General features: G+C 48.8%; 1 protein-coding gene across 3 annotated transcripts in view; it reads right to left on the bottom strand.

Annotated features, from left to right (window-relative positions):
• Positions 1-19496, bottom strand: part of KCNN3 (potassium calcium-activated channel subfamily N member 3) — a 164133-nt gene that overhangs the window by 33404 nt on the left and 111233 nt on the right. Inside the window, exon 1 of one of the 3 annotated variants that reach the window (XM_030936752.1) lies at positions 3601-3770. The exons of the other annotated variants lie outside the window; for them this stretch is intronic. The gene's annotated coding sequence lies outside the window, so the exon portion shown is untranslated. Of the gene's footprint in view, positions 1-3600; positions 3771-19496 lie in introns of those variants that run through there. 3 annotated transcript variants of the gene reach the window in all.

Here is a 19496-nt window from a genome sequence, read left to right as displayed (position 1 = left end):
ATTCTCCTGCCTTGACTTCCCAAAATGTTGGGATTACAGCTATGAGCCACCTCACCCAGCCCAAACATTCTTAATCATAGCTCCTGGTACACTGCATAAGAATTTCTCTAGGACACATACCTAAGACTGGGTTTGCTGGTTTGTAGGATATGTACATATTTTACTTCATTAGAAAATGCCAAGTTGTTTTCTAAGATGCCAGTGCCGATTAGGCTTTCACCAGTGGTGGATAAGAATTCCTGTTGCTCCATATCCTCATTAGCACTTGCCATGATCTGACTTTAGTCTTCGCTATTTTCATCTCGTGTGTCTATGGTTAGCCTTGGCATAGCAGAAAGAACACAAGATCTGGAGCCCAGAGACTGCCTTTCATGCCAAATGGCTCTGTGACCTTCAGCAGATCACTCCACGGACTCAGGGCCTCAGGTGAATCGGGATCTTATCGAGACTTGACTTTACATTTCCATGATAAAAGCTTAAGTAGCCTTTCATATATTTCTTTGTCATTCATACTTTCTCTTCTGTGGCATGTCATTCATGACTTTTGTCCACTTTTCTATTGGCTTGTTTGTGTCTTGTTCTCATTCTAAAAGTTATTTATATATTCTAGATAACAAGAATTTCATCAGTTTGTGTGTTGTAAATATCTTCTTCCAGTGTGTGCCTTGCCTTTTTATTTTCTCTACAGTATTTTTGATGAATAGAAGTTTTAAATTTTACTGTAGGTGACTTTATCATCCTTTAATTTATAATTAGCAGTTATTTGGTTTTTGCAATAATGGTTCCCTCCCTGAGATTGTAACATTTTTACATGTTTTAAAATGTTGCCTTTCTAAGTCTTTAATTTGCCTGGAATTGATTTTGCATATGGTGCGAAGCAGGGATACAACTTCATTTTTTTCACATGGGTAAGCAATTTTCTCAGTTTCACTTAATGTGCAGACCACCCTTTCCCCCACTAGCTTTCAATGCTTCCTCTGTCTCATGAATTATATGTGGAAGTGGTACTATTTCTTGGTTCTCTATTCTGTTCCATTGGTCTATTTGTCTAACCCTGAAGTTATATTACAGTATTCTCTGTAGCCTTTCCTTGGTACTTTCTCAGGGTCTAGCACATAATAGGTACTCACTAAAATGCCTGTGGGCTGAATAAGGCCTGCATGCTGCTTTTCCTGTCCCCCTACACAAGTGAGGCTTGCTTCAGTAATTCAGCGAATCATGTTAAAATGACTTCAGCTGTTCTCTTCGGCAGACTAAACCTTTGTCAAAGTGGCTGCCAAATTCCTTGAGCTTGGAGTCAGTTCTCACTATTAATAAGAACTCAGCTTCGTGACACTAGCTGTGATCTGTTACAGCACTAGAGTGACAGAAAAGAAGCCAAAGTGAAATGACTGCCTCTTCTTCCTTCTTCTCCAAAAGAGTTTGAATACTTTTTAAAACCAGTTTTGTAAAAAATAAAATAAAATAAAAAGGATTCTTTTCACATGGATCTACACAATATGATGGCTCTAGCCATTTGTCCTGGGTCTGATTTGTTTGTTGGAAATTTGCAGGCATTGAACCAGACCCTCTGCAGAACTCCAAAGCAGCCAAATGACTGCTTTGTCCTTGCCTTCCAGTCAATCTTCAGAGCCACACAGTCAGACCTGCCCACTGAGCTGTGAACCCTGTGCTTGAGAATTTCTCCAATGAAGAAGCCAACAACACATACCTGGCTTGGCCCCCTGGTGGCCTCTGACCCCCCCCACCGGTGCCTCTCTCCTGGGAACACTGCCCTCCTCTGGCGTCTGCAGCGGCTCACTGGCCTGCTTTCCTCCCACTTCGACTATGCCTTCTTGGCTTCCTGCTCTGACTGCTGCTTCAGCGTTGCTGTGCTCCAAGCTTGCCTTGCACACATGGCTCTCTTGCTCCTGTCACCCCTGCCCTGTCCTCCCTGATGTCTTCTAACTGGCCCTTCAGGGCCCACTTCAAATCCTATCCTGACCCACCCAGCCAACCAGAGCTCTTTGCCTGTGTCTCACACACCACGTGGCATCAGCAGTATCTGCCTGCTGCCCGCACACCAGCTTGCGGAGAGGTCGCCCGGTTGGCTGGGGTCATGGCTGAACTCACAGGTTCCAGGGCCAGAACACCTGTTTGACTCCGGGCTTTGCAACTTAATGTCTACATGAACTTATCCTCAGTCTTCCTACCTGTAAAAGAGAATAATACTTGTACCACCTCACAGAGAGTTACTGTGAGGGTTAAAGGAGCTGATATGTCTAAAATGATTAGAGCAGTGCCGGGCACATAGGTGCACTAAAAAAAAAGTGCTATTTTCATCTCGTGTGTCTATGGTTAGCCTTGGCATAGCAGAAAGAACACAAGATCTGGAGCCCAGAGACTGCCTTTCATGCCAAATGGCTCTGTGACCTTCAGCAGATCACTCCACGGACTCAGGGCCTGCTGCTTCTTGGGGGAAGCAGGGTGTAATGATGCCGTCCTGCCTGCCTCACGAGGCTGCGGTGAGGAGTGAATGTGCACGGGCTCCATCAGCCTTCAGCGAGTAATACAGACAGAGGCGTGTCACGGCCTCTGCAGGAGCCTCCCACCTGGGGCTTCGTCCTAGTGACAAGGGCAGCCGCACGGATGTGGAGAAAGAACAGGCAGCAGATGCTGCTGTGTAGGAAAACAGAAACTCCTCCCAGCTTCTCCTTTTAATCGTCGCTGTTCTTCTGGGTGGCTGCAGCCCCTTCTCTTCATACGGTGACTTGCAGCTTAAACCCCTTACCTCCATCAAATTCTGTCACCTCTGCTTTCAAAATATCTCCAGAATCGGAGCGCCTGTCATCACTGGTCTGTGGCCACCCTGGACCAGCCCCACCCTCTCACCTCGTCCAACCCCGCCCTCTCACCTCGTCCAACCCCGCCCTCTCACCTGGACCAACCCCGCCCTCTCACCTGGACCAACCCCGCCCTCTCATCTGGACCAGCCCCGCCCTCTCACCTCGTCCAACCCCGCCCTCTCACCTGGACCAACCCCGCCCTCTCACCTGGACCAGCCCCGCCCTCTCACCTCGTCCAACCCCGCCCTCTCACCTGGACCAACCCCACCCTCTCACCTGCTCCAGCCCCGCCCTCTCACCTGCTCCAGCCCCACCCTCTCAGCTGCTCCAGCCCCGCCCTCTCACCTGCTCCAGCCCCGCCCTCTCACCTGCTCCAGCCCCACCATCTCACCTGGAGCAGCCCCTCCCTCTCACCTGGACCACTACAGTAGTTGCCTCACTGGCCTTCCTGCTTCTGCCTGGGCGACCCTTGCCCCAAGCTAGTCCCGTTACGGCAGCCAGAGAGGCCCTCTAAAAAAAGTAAGACAAAAGTTCCTGTATCCCTCAGAAAAAAAGCCGAAGTTTCCTGGGGCCCCGAACCTGGGGGCCTCTCTGAGTCCATCTCACCTTCGCCCACTGGCCCTGCCACCTGGGGTTTCTGCAGCTCCTTCACCCAGCCAGCTTTACTCCTGCCTCAGAGTCCCTCACCTGCTGTTCTTTCCAGAGATGGCCCTGACTTACAATGGTGCCACTTTACAACAGTGCAAAAGCAATACACAGTCGGTGGAAAGTGTACCTCAAATTCTGAATGTTGATCTTTTCCCAGGGATCTGTGATGCAACTCTCCCTCCCAATGCTGGGCAGCTCGCAGTTAACCAGGTGATCACGGGTACTCTACAAGGTCCTCTACAGGGCACTGTGCTGCCGGGTGACTTTGCTCAACGGCAGGCTGACTAAGCCTTCCCAGAACGTTTAAGGTAGGCTGGGCTAAACTATGATGATCAGTAGGTTAGGTACATTCAGTGCATTTTCAACTTAACGATATTTTCAACTTACTGCGGGTTTATTGTGAAGTAAGTCACGGGACATCTGTACTTAGAAGGCTCTTATCCCAGATAATTTCAGGCCTTTGCACAAATCTCAGCTTCTCAGTAAGGTGTTCCCCGCCCACCCTGTCTCCAAGTGCACTACTGCCCCACACCCACCAGGCCAGCTTTCACCGAGTCATTCTTCTCCACAGCACTTATCACCACCTGACATAATAGATATGTGGCCTATTTTTGTATTTATTGACTGTCAACCCCTATTAAAATATCAGGTTCACGGAGGAAAGGACTTTTTCTGTTTTGTTTACTGCTGTATCCCTAGTGCTCAATAAATATTTGTCCAGTGAATGAATGAATGAATGAATGGCCCCACTTCGTCTTTCTCACAAGCCAGTGGGACAAGACCAGTAGGATAAGAGCTGTTACCCGATTTTACAGTGAATCAATGCAAAGCTCCAGTGTGTAACTGACCTAACTAACTTCTCACAGCAACTAAGTGAAAAGACTGGGACTGAAACCTGTATTTTCTCAGCTGCTAAAAATGGCAGTTGCAGTGAGGTGGGCACAGGGTGGGGCATGGAGGCAGCACCTGTGCGCCTGGGCAGGGACCATTCCAGCTTGGCAAAGTACCCGTTCAGCCACTGCCAGTAGGTGATGGCCGGGAGGCTGTGTGTGTGACTGGCATTCGAAGCTATTAGAAGCCTGAATTCGAAGCTATTATGAAAGGAAAGAGATTTTCATGGAGTCCTGGGTTTTATTCCCATTCCCAACTCTGCCTTTGTCCAGGTCCCCAGTATAATCAACTTCTAATTATCAAGTACCCTCAGCATGCTAGGGCATGTGATTCCAGCTTTATGGAGAAAATGGGGTGAAATCACCATTTCTTAAGGGTATTATGAGCTCCTTTAGGAGCATTTCAGAAATGCTTGAGGTGTGTGAAAGAATCCCATTGAAGGCCGGGCGCGGTGGCTCAAGCCTGTAATCCCAGCACTTTGGGAGGCCGAGACGGGCGGATCACGAGGTCAGGAGATCGAGACCATCCTGGCTAACACGGTGAAACCCCGTCTCTACTAAAAATACAAAAACTAGCCGGGCGAGGTGGCGAGCGCCTGTAGTCCCAGCTACTTGGGAGGCTGAGGCAGGAGAATGGCGTGAACCCGGGAGGCGGAGCTTGCAGTGAGCTGAGATCCGGCCACTGCACTCCAGCCTGGGCGACAGAGCGAGACTCCGCCTCAAAAAAAAAAAAAAAAAAAAAAAAAAAAAAAAAAAAAAAAGAATCCCATTGAAATTCAAAGCAGCTGAGGAATAAATGGCTTAGGGTGACTTCAGGGCTATTACTGCTTGTGCCAGTGGGTGAATTCACATCAAGGCAAAAAAACAAAAAACAAAAAACAGTTCGTTCTTTTCTCAAAAACAATTTCCCTTATAAACATCTTAAAATATAAAATGAATGGCTTTGAAGACTCATGGCTGATCACAAGACTATCAAACCACGTGCCCAGGACACCATATGCATATATAAAGTCACCCCTCCATCCACTTCACCTCTGTGTCCTATTTTTCAAGAATTGGCTTTGAATTTAGGAAAATAACGACATTTTCCTCTACCAGGTAATTCAAGTTAACAGCCCTGGATCTTTCCAAGGCAACTCTAAATCTAGTCTTTTATTTCCAGCGCTAAGAACTAACAGCAAGGTGCAAGGCCTCCAGTTATTTTTAAAAGGAGAGAAAACCAGCACCACCAGAGCACAACAGCTCCAACAAACAAATGTGACTTGCCGCCAAACAACCACAGCTTGTTCTTGCTCTGTGAACACGAGGGTTTGGTTGGTGTGGCTTTTTTTCACTGAGGTGGTGGCATCTCTGTCTCCATTAGTGGTTTTCTGTAGAAGCTTCTGAGCAACTCTGGAAGAGGTGGGACAGCTGGCTGGTGTCACACAGCTGGATGCAACCTCCTCGGGCCTCGATGGGGAAGCTTCAACACCAGCACCGGCCAAGCTTTTCTTGGAGTGTGTTTCTCTTCTTTTGGGTCTCTTGGTCTTGCTCAACTTCTCCACCTTACAAATGGATGCACCACTTGAGGGAAGCCAGCTGCCATTCCTTCCATAGTCCATTTTCTTCTTAGAGGGAAGCACTGTCAACCTCTTTGAATGGTTATTAAATTAAAAACCAGATGGCTCATCTGGCAAATCCTTCTGAGTCAGTTTCTCAATTTGCAATGTTTCCTTTCTTCTTATTAAAAAATATTTCCATGTTTCCTGATTTGGAAATGTTTAATAAAATGCATGAAAATAGAGAAAAACAATATGCTCGGAAGCAGCATTGCTCCCATGGGAAGCACGTCTTCCACGGTATTTGGAGGTGGCGCGGCAGAGAGGGCACGGGCAGAGAGTCCAACAGATGGGGGTCTGGATCCCAGCCCTGCCACCTGTTAGCTGTGTGGCCTGGGGAAGGCGCTTACCTCTCTGTGTCTTGGGCTTCACTTCTATAAAATGAAGCAGTAAAACCTTGTACGGGACCACGTGGATGATTACACGGATGAAGAATATAAAACTCTGCACAGTGCCTGGCACAAATTTTGGAACTTAGTCAATGAGTTCATTTGGTCGGCAATAGAAAGGAGCCCCCTACTGTGCGCCTGGCTTGGTGCCTACTTGGGAACTTAAGAGTTCTAGAAAGGAGGCAGACACCAAAGAACACCAAGGCAAAAAAGGGCCGCATTACAATGGAGACAAGTGATGCCAAGTTGAGGCGGGGGGCCACTGCGCAGGGGACACAGAGCCATCTCAGAGGAGCAGGTATGGGCTGGGATGACAGTGCTGCGGGTGAGCGGCAGGCTCAGGAGAAGGTTGAGGTGAGTTGGAGGGAGAAGCAGGGCGGGGAAGGAACTCTGAGCAACTTCTCAAAGTTGCCAGTGCTGGGGTTTAATAAGCAGAACCCCGTGAACTCACGGGCACAGCTGGCCTGCACCATTACCCTCACCCCAAACCCCTCCGTCTTCATCCTCCTCCTCTATTTTTCCTGCCTTTGCCCCTCTCTGTTCTTTCTTCTTCTCTCTCATGCTTTTCTTTTTTTCTCCTTTGAAGCACTGTCTCCACCTCCTTCTCATCTCTCCTCTTGTTTTCCCTTCCACTCGTTCAGTCTCTCTCCCACCCTCCCCTGTGAGGACCCACAGAGGAAGCTCTGCCCTAGAGGGAAAGTGTCTCTGCCTCCAAGGAGCTGGCCATCCCTTGGGGACACCAGTCTTTGTTTGCTTCAGTCTGATTTTGCTTATTCGGCAAACTTGCATTTTGCACCCACTGGGTGGCCAGATACAGATGGCATCAAATGTCGCCAGGCAGAATCCTGTGCTGTGAAGTGGGGAGGGTAACATCTGGAGTAGGTGCATGGGTCCCCCCAACGTGGGATCTCTGGAGGGAGGTAAACTAAGCTCAACTGATCCCCAACTTTGCTCATTACCTGCAGTCTCCCTGCTGCCCAGGTCCCCTGCAACCCCAGCCCTCTTCATCCTGCACCTCCTATTTGTGGGCAGTCCCACCAGCTATCCATCCAGCCACACTAGGACACCAGGCACTGTTCCTGAGCTTCCACCCCATCACTCCACATCCAGTGAATCAGTCCAGTGGGGGCTGGCTCCTCCAGCTCTCTCAAAACTGCCCTTGCTCTCCATCCCAGCCACCACTGTCCCGGGGGTTGGGGGGAGAGCATCCTGTCACAGCTCTGTTACTACAGCAGTCTCCCCAACTGCTGTCCCGTCTTGCCCTCAAATCACCCTTCCACACTGCAGCCAGGGAAATCTTTCCGAAATTCCAGACCCTCCCCTGCTCCCAATCTACCAGTGGCTCCCCCTGGCCTAGGTGTGGGAAGAGAAGAAACGACGTTCTCAGCCTCTGCGCAGCGACACACTGGGGTAGACAAACAATCTCTCTGGGCCTAATAGTAGTTGAAGGATTGACATTTGTGAACGATTTATTTTTTTGTTATGGTAGTTTCAAGGCTATCCTGTGATAATACCACTCTCACTGTCTTGTACTCTGATTTGCTTTCTTCAGTGGAAAGGAAGGGCCGGGACTCCAGCTAGCCTGATGAAAATGATTTATAACCTGGGGCACACCCACAGCAGAAGTCGGGTGTCTGAATACCATCTCTCCTGCGACGCTGGAAACAAAGAAACAAGTACATAAATAAGGTTGGAAACTGTTGGCTGATAGAGGAGTCATTCCAAAATCTTTAGGCTGGTGAAAAAGCCCCCTGCCTGCTCCTGTAGCCTTGGGTGCACTGCGGCATCTTATGACACCCAGGCAAGCAACTGCTTATTCTCTCCTGCAGTCCATGCTCCCCCACCTCTGAGCTTCGCTCATGCTGGCCCCTCTGCCTGGAGGCCCCTTAGGCCTAGGAAATCACCTCCTCCAGAAAGCCGTCCTGGATCAAGCGCCCTCCGTGGAGCCCCTTTTTCCCCATTCTCCCTTACTTCTCACCATGGGCTCTTGGCCATCTCCACCCCCAGCACCAGCCTCCATTGGTCAGTTGGTTTGTCAGTCAGCAGGTGCTGAGAAAGCTGGTCAGAGCTACTGAAGGAAGCTGTGAATGAATAAGAACTTAGGGGAAAGTGACATTTAAACCTGGTCTCATCTCACTCCCTGCTGCCGGCCTCTGCTTTCTGTTTAAAGCCATACTGGGTCTCTGCTTTCTCTCACAGTTGCTGTCTGTCTGTGGTTTTCATTCAGCTCCACCCGCCCGGGGCCCTCAGTCTGCCGCCCGTGCCTGCAAGCTTTCTCTCTCCTGGTTGAGCCTTTCCCGACATCTGCCATCAGTCACAGAGCATGACTCGGAAGCAAAGGGGCTTCACAGCTCTTCGTTTTTTATATACAGAGAGAACAACAGTAGTTGGGATTCTTGCAAAATACTTCCTCAAAGATCTTAGAGATTATCTACTTCTCACTCATTTTATTTCTGGGGCTATCTCTGTGAGGTAGGTAGGACTCGATGCTCATCTTATTTGAAGAGATAACAATAGTCCCTATCATTTCTCAAGTGCCAATCACATGCCATGTGGGCCAAAGCTTTATGTGCATTACTTAATGTAATCCTCAAAAAATAAGACTCATAACTGTCACTTTCCATTTTATTGAGTTGGAAAATTAGACCAGGTGCAATGGCTCATGCCTGTAATCCAAGCACTTTGGGAGGCTGAGACAGAAGGATCCCTTGAGCCCAGGAGTTCAAGACCAGACTGGGCAACAAGTGAGATGTCTCTACAAAAAATGAATAAAATTAGCAGGGCACAGTGGTATGTGCCTATAGTCCCAGCTACTCTGGAGGTTGAGGTAGGAGGATCACTTGATTAATTACTAGATTAGGAAACTTGCACAAAATAAAACATCAATTGAGTGGCAGGGCCCGAGTGCGTGCTTGGACTTGCCTGCATCCACAGCCCTGTCTTTGACCATGTTACACCTTGGAGGAAGTGGAGGCCTAAAAAGGGAGGGGAGATGAGTGGAGAGACTCCTGAGGATTCTCTCTTTCTCAGGTATCTGATCCTGGATCTGTGTTATAATGAGCCATGCTTCCCAGGACAGTAAGACAGAGCCAGGGCTGCACTGTTCAGCAGCATAGGTTGTGTACTGTGCAACTCCCAGGAGTGCCAGTCACGAAGACTTCGATGTGAATGGCACCCCCTGGAGGGAAGTGCTGCATAGGCAGGGCTCCTGGCAAGAGCCCTAAAGAAAAGAAGGGTGTCTTGCTCTTCTCAGCTATGCTTTCCAAAGATAATTAAAGGCAGGCAGCTCCCTAGGCAAGCAAATGTTGTGGAAGGCACACAAAGCTGCAGCCTCACCTGGGCAGGGATAGTGTGGGAAGGAGGTGGGAATCACCCTGTGACCAAGAACAAAGAGGAACAGCACAGGAAAAGTACCCTGGGAAGGAATTTTCTTGTTTTTGTTTCCCAGAGCAGTGGGGTTCCCAGGGCAGGACGTGGGAGCTCTGGTTGGGCGTCTTTCCCTGCCACAGATAAGACAGGGTGCCAAGGAGGAGCCTGGGACGTCAGGGCGAGTGGGAAGAATTCTGACTCAGCAGAGGTTGCAAAGTAGCCCCCAGGGAATCAGAGAGAGAGGAAGACAGAGAAAGAGAGACGGAGACAGGGATGGAGACAGAGACAGAGGCTGGAGGGAGAGGAGTCTGAGGGCGAGGGCACCTGGGTGAGGGTCTGGCCTGAACATGAGGGGCCTGAGGATGGGGATATGCACAGTAATGCCCTGATCCGGGAGCCCCATGGCCATGGGGCTTGGGGAGACTGCTGGATGCTCCTGGACGATAAGCAGCCTGCCCAGGGAGTGCAGCTGCCCCTGACCTCTCGCCTCTTTCCACAGGCCTGGGCTACCCAGAAAGGCACATTTCCCTGCTTTCTGGGAGTGGGCTCTGGCCAAGTGAAGCATGACAAAGTCTAGGATGGGAGCAGTTTCTCAGGGGCTGGTCCGGGCCCACCTGCCCCACAGCCAAGTCACCTGAGCCTTGGTTTACATGATTAACTGAAAATTCTGGTACACATCAGAAATAAGCTAATTCTGAAGCTCAACACTATATGGAGAAAGGAATGGAGACAGCCAGTCACACACACAACTGTTCCCTCAAAAGGGCCTTTCTTGCTGGAGAAACTTTTAAAGCCTCGAAGCTGGTGTACCCCAAGCTCTGGAGAGCAGCGGTTGGAAGGGAAGGCTCCAGGCCTGGTGCTCAGGCCAAGGGCCTCCTGCACCCCTCCTCACCCATCTCCTCAGCCCCAGGAGGAGAATGAAAGAGATGTGAAGAGACAGATTGCCTTCAACAATCCTTCTCTCTGCCTCTTAAACTGAGAGATTCTTACTTGAGGAAAGGATGGAGCAGGATAAAGAGATGACCCGTCTGGAGATGCCTTCTCCTCTGTGAGGTCTGAAGGGAATAGAGCAAAACCCCCTTCACATCAACCCTCAAAGCTCTGGGCCTCCCTCTCCTCATCTGGGAAGGGTGGGGGGCTGGGTCCACGTGCATTAGGGCCCCTTCCAGCTCCAAAGAGCCGCAATTCTCAGAGAACGTTTTCTTACCCATTTCCCACACAAGATAGCTGGTTAGGTAGGGGAGTGGGCAGCTGCAGCCCTCATCAAGGATGAGGGTCTTAAGAGACCATCTCTGAAGACACAGATGCCCAGGAGGCTTGCCCTAAATCAGCCTGATGGTGACAAGTGTCGTGGCTGTGCTCTGGGTCTCTGCACACAGTGGGATTCTCCCGGGGAGCATCAGCTCAGAGGCCCAGGACCCTCTCAGCTTCTGGGCTTTCCTGGGGTGGTGCCAGCAGCCCTGGACACGTGGCCGAAGACCTGGGCAGCAGGGGCCTGCCTGCTGGGTCAGCTTTGCCATCAGAGTCACTGGGTATTGGGGCTCCCTCTAGCCCAGTTCACCTCATTCTTCTCAGATATGCAAATGGAGGCCAGAAAGCAGAGGACTGGGCATCTGGTGTACTTCTCACCACACACTGCCTCTTTCCAGCCATGGGGCATCAGATCTGTGAGCTCGGCAGAGTCCAGTCCCAGGAGAGAGACCCTTGGCTGGGAGCTTAGACCCACCCAACTCGCGGTGTAACTCTGGGCAAGTTGCTTCTCTTCTTTGGGCCTTGGTTTCCTCATGTGTACAACGTGAGGATTTGGCTAAAGAAGCTCTAGAGCTTCCTCCAGCTCTAAGTCAGGGTTTTTTTTTTTTTTTTTTTTTTTTTTTTTTTTTGATCACACTCTGTCCCCCTTCTCTCTCCCACTCCCATCCTTGGGAGAACTAGCAGCTGGGCTAACTGCGGAGGCAAAAGCCAGGTGTCTTTCCAGACAGGAGGCCTGTGGCATCCCGTGCATACAAGATAAAGCAAGAGTCAGCACCTAGCAGCCTTCACCCAGGCTGGCCACGCCTCAGGGAGCTGCGGCAGGTGCCTTTCAAGTTACACAGAACTTCTGATGGCTCCTAACCCAAGGCTTTTCACCACTGGACCTTTTCACAGACCTGGGCTACCTGAAATGGGGCAGGAGAGGGCGTGCCGGTGCCAAGGCTATTATAAAAGAGTAAGAATGGCAACACTCAGAGTCACCATGGACTGTATGTCTGTCTGTCCCCCTCCCCTAACTCCTCCCCATGACCCCAGAGAAGCTCCCAGAGACTCCTTCGTCCACCGCATCCGCAGCCTGGCTCTGTTTTAAGAGAAGCAGCCACCACCGAAGATGCTTGTTACACGTTGCCAGGCAACAAAAATGCTGCCTGAAAACTACAACCCACCTCTGACTCTTCATAGGACTGGAAACTGGCAGATGAGAGGAGCCTGCCAGGGAACAAAGGAGAAGCATCGAGAGGGAAACGATGGAGTTGAGCAACCACAGAAGGCAAAATGAAAGAGCCCAGACAGTTGTGTAAAGTGCCAGAAAGCAAACAGATGGGGAGGAAAAACTGACTCACTGAAATTAGGGAGACAGACAGAGAGAGGAGGCATGGAGGAAAGTCCTCCCGGTGTTAAGTCCTCGAAAGGCCTCCTTTATTTTTTTTCCTTTTGGCCAAATCTGTCATGACTAGAGACAAGGCTGTTGATAAGGAAGATGATGATAGTGATGATGATGCTGATTCCTTAGGTGAACGCTGGTCTACTGCTGACTTCTACTTTTACCTGATGGGAGATTTTTATTAGATACCCCTCAAGCAATGGCACAATTCTCTGCAGACTTTCAGAAAACATAATTATCTTCTAAAATGAAGATCTACACTGCCATTAGCACCATCAGCTCACCCAAACATAGAGCCATCGGCTTGTTAGCTGAAGTGACCTTGGGCTCTGGCATCTTCAAGCACTGAGCAGATGAAGGAAGGAAGGAGTGATGTTCAGGCTGGACAGTCATGCCCACCTGGCAAGGGGACCTCAGAGAATGGGAGCGCTCCAGGTGGAGGACTCTCCGGGCAGCAGCCCTGGGCCAGCGGTGAGACCCTGGCTCACTTACCTCCCAAAGCCTCTATTTCCTAATATCTAAAATGGGAAAATTGCTCCTGCCCTGCTTAATTCACAGAGTGCTGGGCCACAGAGGAGAACCTGTGTAGAGTGAATGGCCATGAACAAAGATGGTGCTCCTTATTTATTAAAAAAACAATTCCTAGCCTCCTACAGAGGCTGAGCACTGTAGCAGAAGCAGATATTATCATACAGATGTGCCCTCTGCTGGGGGTGAGGCAATAAAGCAACCCCACACCATGGTGGGGGAGTTACCCCACTGCTCTTGGCCTCAGTTTTTCCATCAGGGAAATGGAGATAACACCACAAAGCATTCCTGTGAGGATGCTGCAAGTCAGAAGTTTCTCCTCCCTCGGCCTGTGGTCACCCTTGACTAGGCTCCAAGCACCCAGCTCAGACTCACCTTCCTCCAGTTCTGCATCATGTGGCCTCAGGGACAGGCTGGGCACCTCAGGAATCTATCGTCTAATTTCTGAAATAATGAAAAGCCTCCAGACACATTTACTCTCTAAATAAAATCCACAGTTTAAGTTATAAACAAGACAAGACAATTTAAGGATACTGGTAACTAAGTGGGAACAATTTCACGTGTTAAGCTTGACAAAATAATTATGAAGCTACTACCCAGTTAACTATATTCACATCTACTTAACTCAGTAAGTTTGACAACATAGATGTTTGCTTTATTAACTTTGTTTTATATATATATATATATATATATATATATATATATATTTTTTTTTTTTTTTTTTTTTTTTTTTTTTTTTTGAGACAGAGTCTCACTCTGTTGCCCAGGCTGGAGTGCAGTAGCACGATCTCGGCTCACTGCAAGCTCCGCCTCCCGGGTTCACGCCATTCTCCTGCCTCAGCCTCCCGAGTAGCTGGGACTACACGCGCCCACCACCACGCCCGACTAATTTTTTTTGTATTTTTAGTAGAGACGGGATTTCACCATGTTAGTCAGGATGGTCTCAATCTCCAACCGTCTCGGCCTCCCAGAGTGCTGGGATTACAGGCGTGAGCCACCGCGCCTGGCCAAGTTTGTTATATATTTTCTCCAAAAAAGTCTAGCCAGTCACCAGACCCCACCCCACCCCTCGAAAACAGACATTGTGGCATTCAAGGACAATGGGCCACTTCTGCCTGTACTTGCTAATAGGCAGTGGCTTCCCACTAAAAATCGCTGTTTTTCTAGAATACCAATCACAATTCCTTTCCTAGGTACCAAACAGCATGACCTCAAAGAAATTCGAAAATGACCGCACAGCCCAAACTGAAAGAAAAACTTTGCATCTTATGTTCTTTCTCCTTTTGTCCCAACACAGCCTCACTCCGTAACACACCTCCCCAGGGGAACACATACCCCAAGAGCCCTGCCACAGGTGATCAGGGTCCCAAAGGCCCAGGCTGCCTCCACTGCCCTGCAAGTCAGGGCCAGGGCAGATCATCAGCCTCCTTGAGTCACCACATCCTCATTCACGAAATGGGGACTGTAGGTTCCCTGTCCTGCCTGCTCACTTCATAGGGTCGTGGTGAAAAACAGAAGAGGATGTCCTGTGTTTTATGTTTCCCCCAGCTGTTCAGGTCTCCTCTTGCTTGAACTTCATAATTCCCTGGGAAGTAGGTAGACCAGGCTTACCTCCAATCTACAGATCCCAAGAAGGAGGCCCAGGAAAGGAAAGGGCTCAGGATTTATTAGGAACCAGCCACAGTCACAGGTGCTTATTTAATAGAGGGCAGGTGACTTGCTCAGGATCGCACAGCTGGTCCATTGTTAAGCCAGGCTATGAGCGCACGTTTCTGACTCCAGGTGCCATGTGCTGTCCCTTCTGTGAGCAATGAAACCTTACATGTAGGAATGCAAAGTAGCATTATTACCATTGTTGCTGATGACTAAAATTGAACCAAACTGGTTTTATCATGGGTTGACTGGGAGTGCATGATGAAGGACCTTGGTCACTAAATTTAAAAATATGGACTTAATCTTCTAGAGGAAGCAATTGAAGGTTTTTGAGGGGCAATAGTAGGAAGGGTAACTGGAAGCCAGAAAAGCTACTTCTGTAAACTGGTGTAAGATGACAGGGATCTGTGTCAGGGAGGTAGCAGGAATGACTTTGAGCGACATCGCAGAATAAGAACCATAGAGCTTGGTGCCTAAATAGAGGGCTGGAAATGGGACTGGGCATGGGCATAAGCATGGGGGAATGATTTGAGCCTAAGAGATGGGTGTAGCCCAACAGCGCTTCTCCTCTTCTTCATTAGTAAGAGCCCCCAGGAATGAGCAAAAATTACCAATAATAAAGACTACGTTTTCCAGCCATGTGAATGACCAATGGGTGTAAATAAAAGTGACATGTGTTACTTCCAGGAAATGTCCTTAACAAGAAAGAAACAACCTTATTTTGTCCATTTCTCTTTCCTGCTGGCTAAAAGGTAGGTGGGATGGCTGGAGCTCCAGCAGCTTTCTTGAAGTATGAGAAAGAAGCCCTGTACCAAGGATGTCAGGGCAACAAGGGAGAAGGAGCCTGCGTCCCTGATGATGCCAGAGAGCAGCATACCTGCTATAGACACCTTTCTGGACTTCTTTGGCATCAGAGACAACTTCTATTTTGTTTAAACTATTGTTGTTTTGGGTTTCCAAACCCTTGCAGCCTAAAATGAACACTAACAGATAAAGTTCCTGAGAGAAAGAAGACACAAACAGAGAAGCAGAGAGAGAATTTAGAGGCAACATGATGAGTTTGATCACAGATTTGATGCGTGGGACATCAGTACATGCGAAGATGTATATGAAACTTGGCCTGGTGCAGGGATGTATTCAAGAACTCTACACTGTCACCACCGCCCTTCCAAGTCATTTTTTTCTCTTGCCTGGCCTGCTACAGTAGCCTCTTTGGTCCTCCTAGTAGTTTTCTTGCCACCTCCAATATACTCACAAAGATGCCAAAGTAATATTTTTAGAATGAACCATATTGCATTACTCTCCTATTTAAAACCCTTCAAAGGCACCAGGCATGGTGGCTCACACCTGTAATCCTACCTACTTGGGAACCTGAGGTGGGAGGATCGCTTGAGGCTGGGAGTTTAAGACCAGCCTGGGCAACATAGAGAGACTCTGTTACCAAAAAATTTTTATTTAGCCAGCCATGGTGGCTTATGCCTGTCCCAGCTACTCAGGGGGCTGAAGTGGGAGGACTGCTTGAGACCAGGAGTTAAAGGCTGCAGTGAGCTGTGATCATGCTATTGCTTTCCAGCCTGGGTGACAAAGTGAGATAGAAGAAAGAAAAGAAAAGAAAAGAAAAGAGGGAGGGAGGAAGGGAAGGAAAGAAAGAAAGAAAGAAAGAAAGAAAGAAAGAAAGAAAGAAAGAAAGAAAGAAAGAAAGAAAGAAAGAAAGAAAGAAAGAAAGAGAAAGAAAGAAGAGAAGGGAGAAGAGGAGGAGGAAGAGGAGGAGGAAGAAGAAGAAGAGGAAGAAGAAGAAGAAGGAGTAGGAGGAGGAGAAAAAGAAGAAGAAGAAAAAGGGGAAGGGGAAGGGGAAGAAGAAGAAGAAGAGGAAGAAGAAGAAGAAGAAGAAGAAGAAGAAGAAGAAGAAGAAGAAGAAGAAGAGGAAGAAGAAGAGGGATGATGATGAAGGGAAGAAGAAGAAGAAGTGGAGGAGGGGGAGGGGAGGAGGAGGAAGGGAAGGGGAGGTGGAGGAGGAGGAAGGGAAGGGGAGGTGGAGGAGGAGGAAGAAGAACAAGAAGACGAAGGCAAGAAGAAGATGATGAAAAAGAAGAAGAAGAAGAAGGAGGAGGAGGAGGGAAGAAGGAAGAAGGAAGAAGAGGAAGAGGAGGAGGAGGAGGAAGAAGAAGAAGAGGAAGAAACAAGTAAATGAAAAGATAAAAAGAAGAAGAAGAAACAAGTAAAAGAAAAGATAAAACTCTTTAAAGGCTTTCCACTGCACTAGGTTCAACCCTATAACATGGTCCTTGGGGCCCTTCACTATCAGCCTCCTGGCCCTTTCTGCAGCTCAGTCCCTGCCACACCCCCCACTTCATCTGTTTACTCTCCTTCCAGTGACTCCTTCTTCCCCCAGGCTCCTTGTGAGCTCAGGGCCTTGGTGCAGTCTCCTCTCTCTTCTCAGAAAGCTCACCCTCTTGGTCTGTGAAGGGCTTATTTCCTCTCATCCTTCAGAGCCCAGCTGAAGCATCACCTCCCCAGAGACACCTCCAAGCAGGCCCCAGATGAGTAGGATCCCTCTCCAATGCCATAACATTTTGTTTTAAAGAAACTTATTTTTTCTCTTTCACAGTATATATCATAGATTTGAAGTTACCTACTTTTTGTTTCCTTACTTATTACCTGTCTTCCCTGGTAGACTATAAGCCCATGAGGGAAAAAATCATCTGTGTTTTATGCTTTAAGATATATTTAATTCCTCGCACAGTGGCTGGTGAATAGCAGAGCTCCATACCTATACATAACAGTATTATTATTCAGCAAGTCACTCATGAGAGCACTGCAGCTCAGAGAGAGGCGTGGCTCAATGCTCCACTTGGGATGCATGGATGCATTCCTGTGACAGTTCCTGCATTCTCCGGGAGCAAGCATGATGAAGGGAAATGGCAGAGGAGGGAGAATGTCCAGGTAAAGGACAGATCTGCGTAGGAAATAGGGTATGGGGGGAATCAGTATGAGATGTGTCCAGAGAGCTGGGGAGATCTCAACATTCCGGGCTCAAACAATCTCTGTTGAGAAATCAGTGGGAGCCTGAGAAACTATTGCTTTTATCAGCAGGAAAACCAAGGCAGAGAGAAATGGACTTCAGGCCAGCCCTCATCTCTCTTGCTAAAGATGGAAACAGGACAGGAGCCTCTTGTCTCTTTGAGTCCTCGCTGGTTCCCACATGGCTGAACCACCCTTCTGGCCTTACTGAGCGGTGGCTCTTATCTGGTAGTTGCCACGTGGAACAGGGGTGTAAGTTGCTCCCTGCAGGATTCAGACTAAACAAGGCCCTTGCAATTGTATTGAAGGAAAGTTAACAGTAGAGCATGGGGCACAGAGTGGAACTGTCAAGAGTGCCCAACCTGAACAGAGATGTGCCATGGGTCTCGCTCCCTAATTCCCAGACCAATGCCTGGGAGCCCTTTGCCCTAAGAATATGGGCTACTCCCAGGCTGCTTTTCTTTTATTTCCCTTAAAAGGAAAATAATGCTGAGGAAACGGGAGGATGCCTAACACTTGGGGCACTATGTTCATTCTGGGGCCTTCACTTCATGAGGACACTGACAACCAGAGAGGAGAGTGAGCGAGAGGGTGGAGTCTGACCAGAAGTCCTGTGACAATGGGTTGGAGCAGAGAAGATTCAACCTGACTTTGGATACTCAAGGGACCTTCAACGGAAAAAGAAACACCCGGCTGCTTCACCGGGTGCTCACAGTGTGCTAAATGCTCTACCCTGTGCTAAGGGCTTTTTGTGAATTACCTCCTTTCCTGGCCTAATGTCACCTGCTAGTAAGAGCATGAGCAAGGCTCCAAGCCCACATCTGCCCATATGTCAATGGCTTAATTGCCAGTCTATGGTGCTTGAACTTCTTTTGTGTGGACCCAGAGAACTGATTTAGGACCCAAGGCAGAAACTACAAGTTTTAACCAATATTAACCAATAATAGGAAGATATTTCTAAGTCAGAGCTGTCTGCAAATGGATTGGATAGTCTTTTAAAGTAGTGTCCCAGAGGGCATTCAAAAGAGGCTACATGACTCTGGTCAGGTTAAGTACATGTGCAAGGTTAATGGTAGAACCAGGGGTCAAACCTGGTTTTTCCCCCCTGAGTTCAGGCAGTCCTGATCACAGGATGGAACCCGTGCTGGTGCAATTGCTACTGTGTACTAGGTGTTTTCCCCTTGGCTCAGTTGAAACATGTTTAAGATATTTAAAAGGAGTTTTACTAAGTTCTATGCCCCCTCTATTGTGGGAGTGTCAGAGCCCATTTGGGCCCATTGCAGCATGTCTGGCCCTGTCTGAGAGGGCCCGCAGGGGCTGTGTTACCAGGGCAGCTCCCACTGCCTTTTGGGAAAACAAAATGACCAGGTGTGTTAGGGCCAGAGGCTTCCAGGACCACTACTCCAAGGCAGCCAGGGGACTTTGGATGCCCCTTAAACTCCCTGTGCAGTGAGGGTAAGCAGGCATCCAGATCTAATGGAACAAGGTGGGGTACTCAAAGAATATGGCATGTCTCACCCATATCCCCTGTCAGCTCAGCCTCTGGGGGACTGGGGCCAAGTCTCAGGGAACAGAGGAGTCTATATTAAATGGAAGGAGAAAATTGTTCTTTTTTTTTTTTCGCGATGGAATCTTGCTCTGTCGGCCAGGCTGGAGTGCAATGGTGTGATCTCGCCTCACTGCATCCTCGACCTCCTGGGTTCAAGCGATTCTCCTGCCTCAGCCTCCTGAGTAGCTGGGATTACAGGCGCACACCATCACGCCCAGCTAATTTTTGTATTTTTAGTACAGACAGTGTTTTGCCGTGTTGGCCAGGGTGGTCTCAAACTCCTGACCTCAGGTGATCCACCCACCTCGGCCTCCCGAAGTGCTGGGATTACAGATGTGAGTCACCATGCCCGGCCAAAAAAAAAATCACATTTTAAAAAACCCTTCCAGCA

Source organism: Rhinopithecus roxellana, chromosome 8, assembly GCF_007565055.1.
Source record: "Rhinopithecus roxellana isolate Shanxi Qingling chromosome 8, ASM756505v1, whole genome shotgun sequence".
In the NCBI taxonomy this organism is placed as follows: Eukaryota; Metazoa; Chordata; class Mammalia; order Primates; family Cercopithecidae; genus Rhinopithecus; species Rhinopithecus roxellana.
Note: the sequence above shows the minus strand (reverse complement) of the source record. Positions and strands in the feature narration are given on the sequence as shown.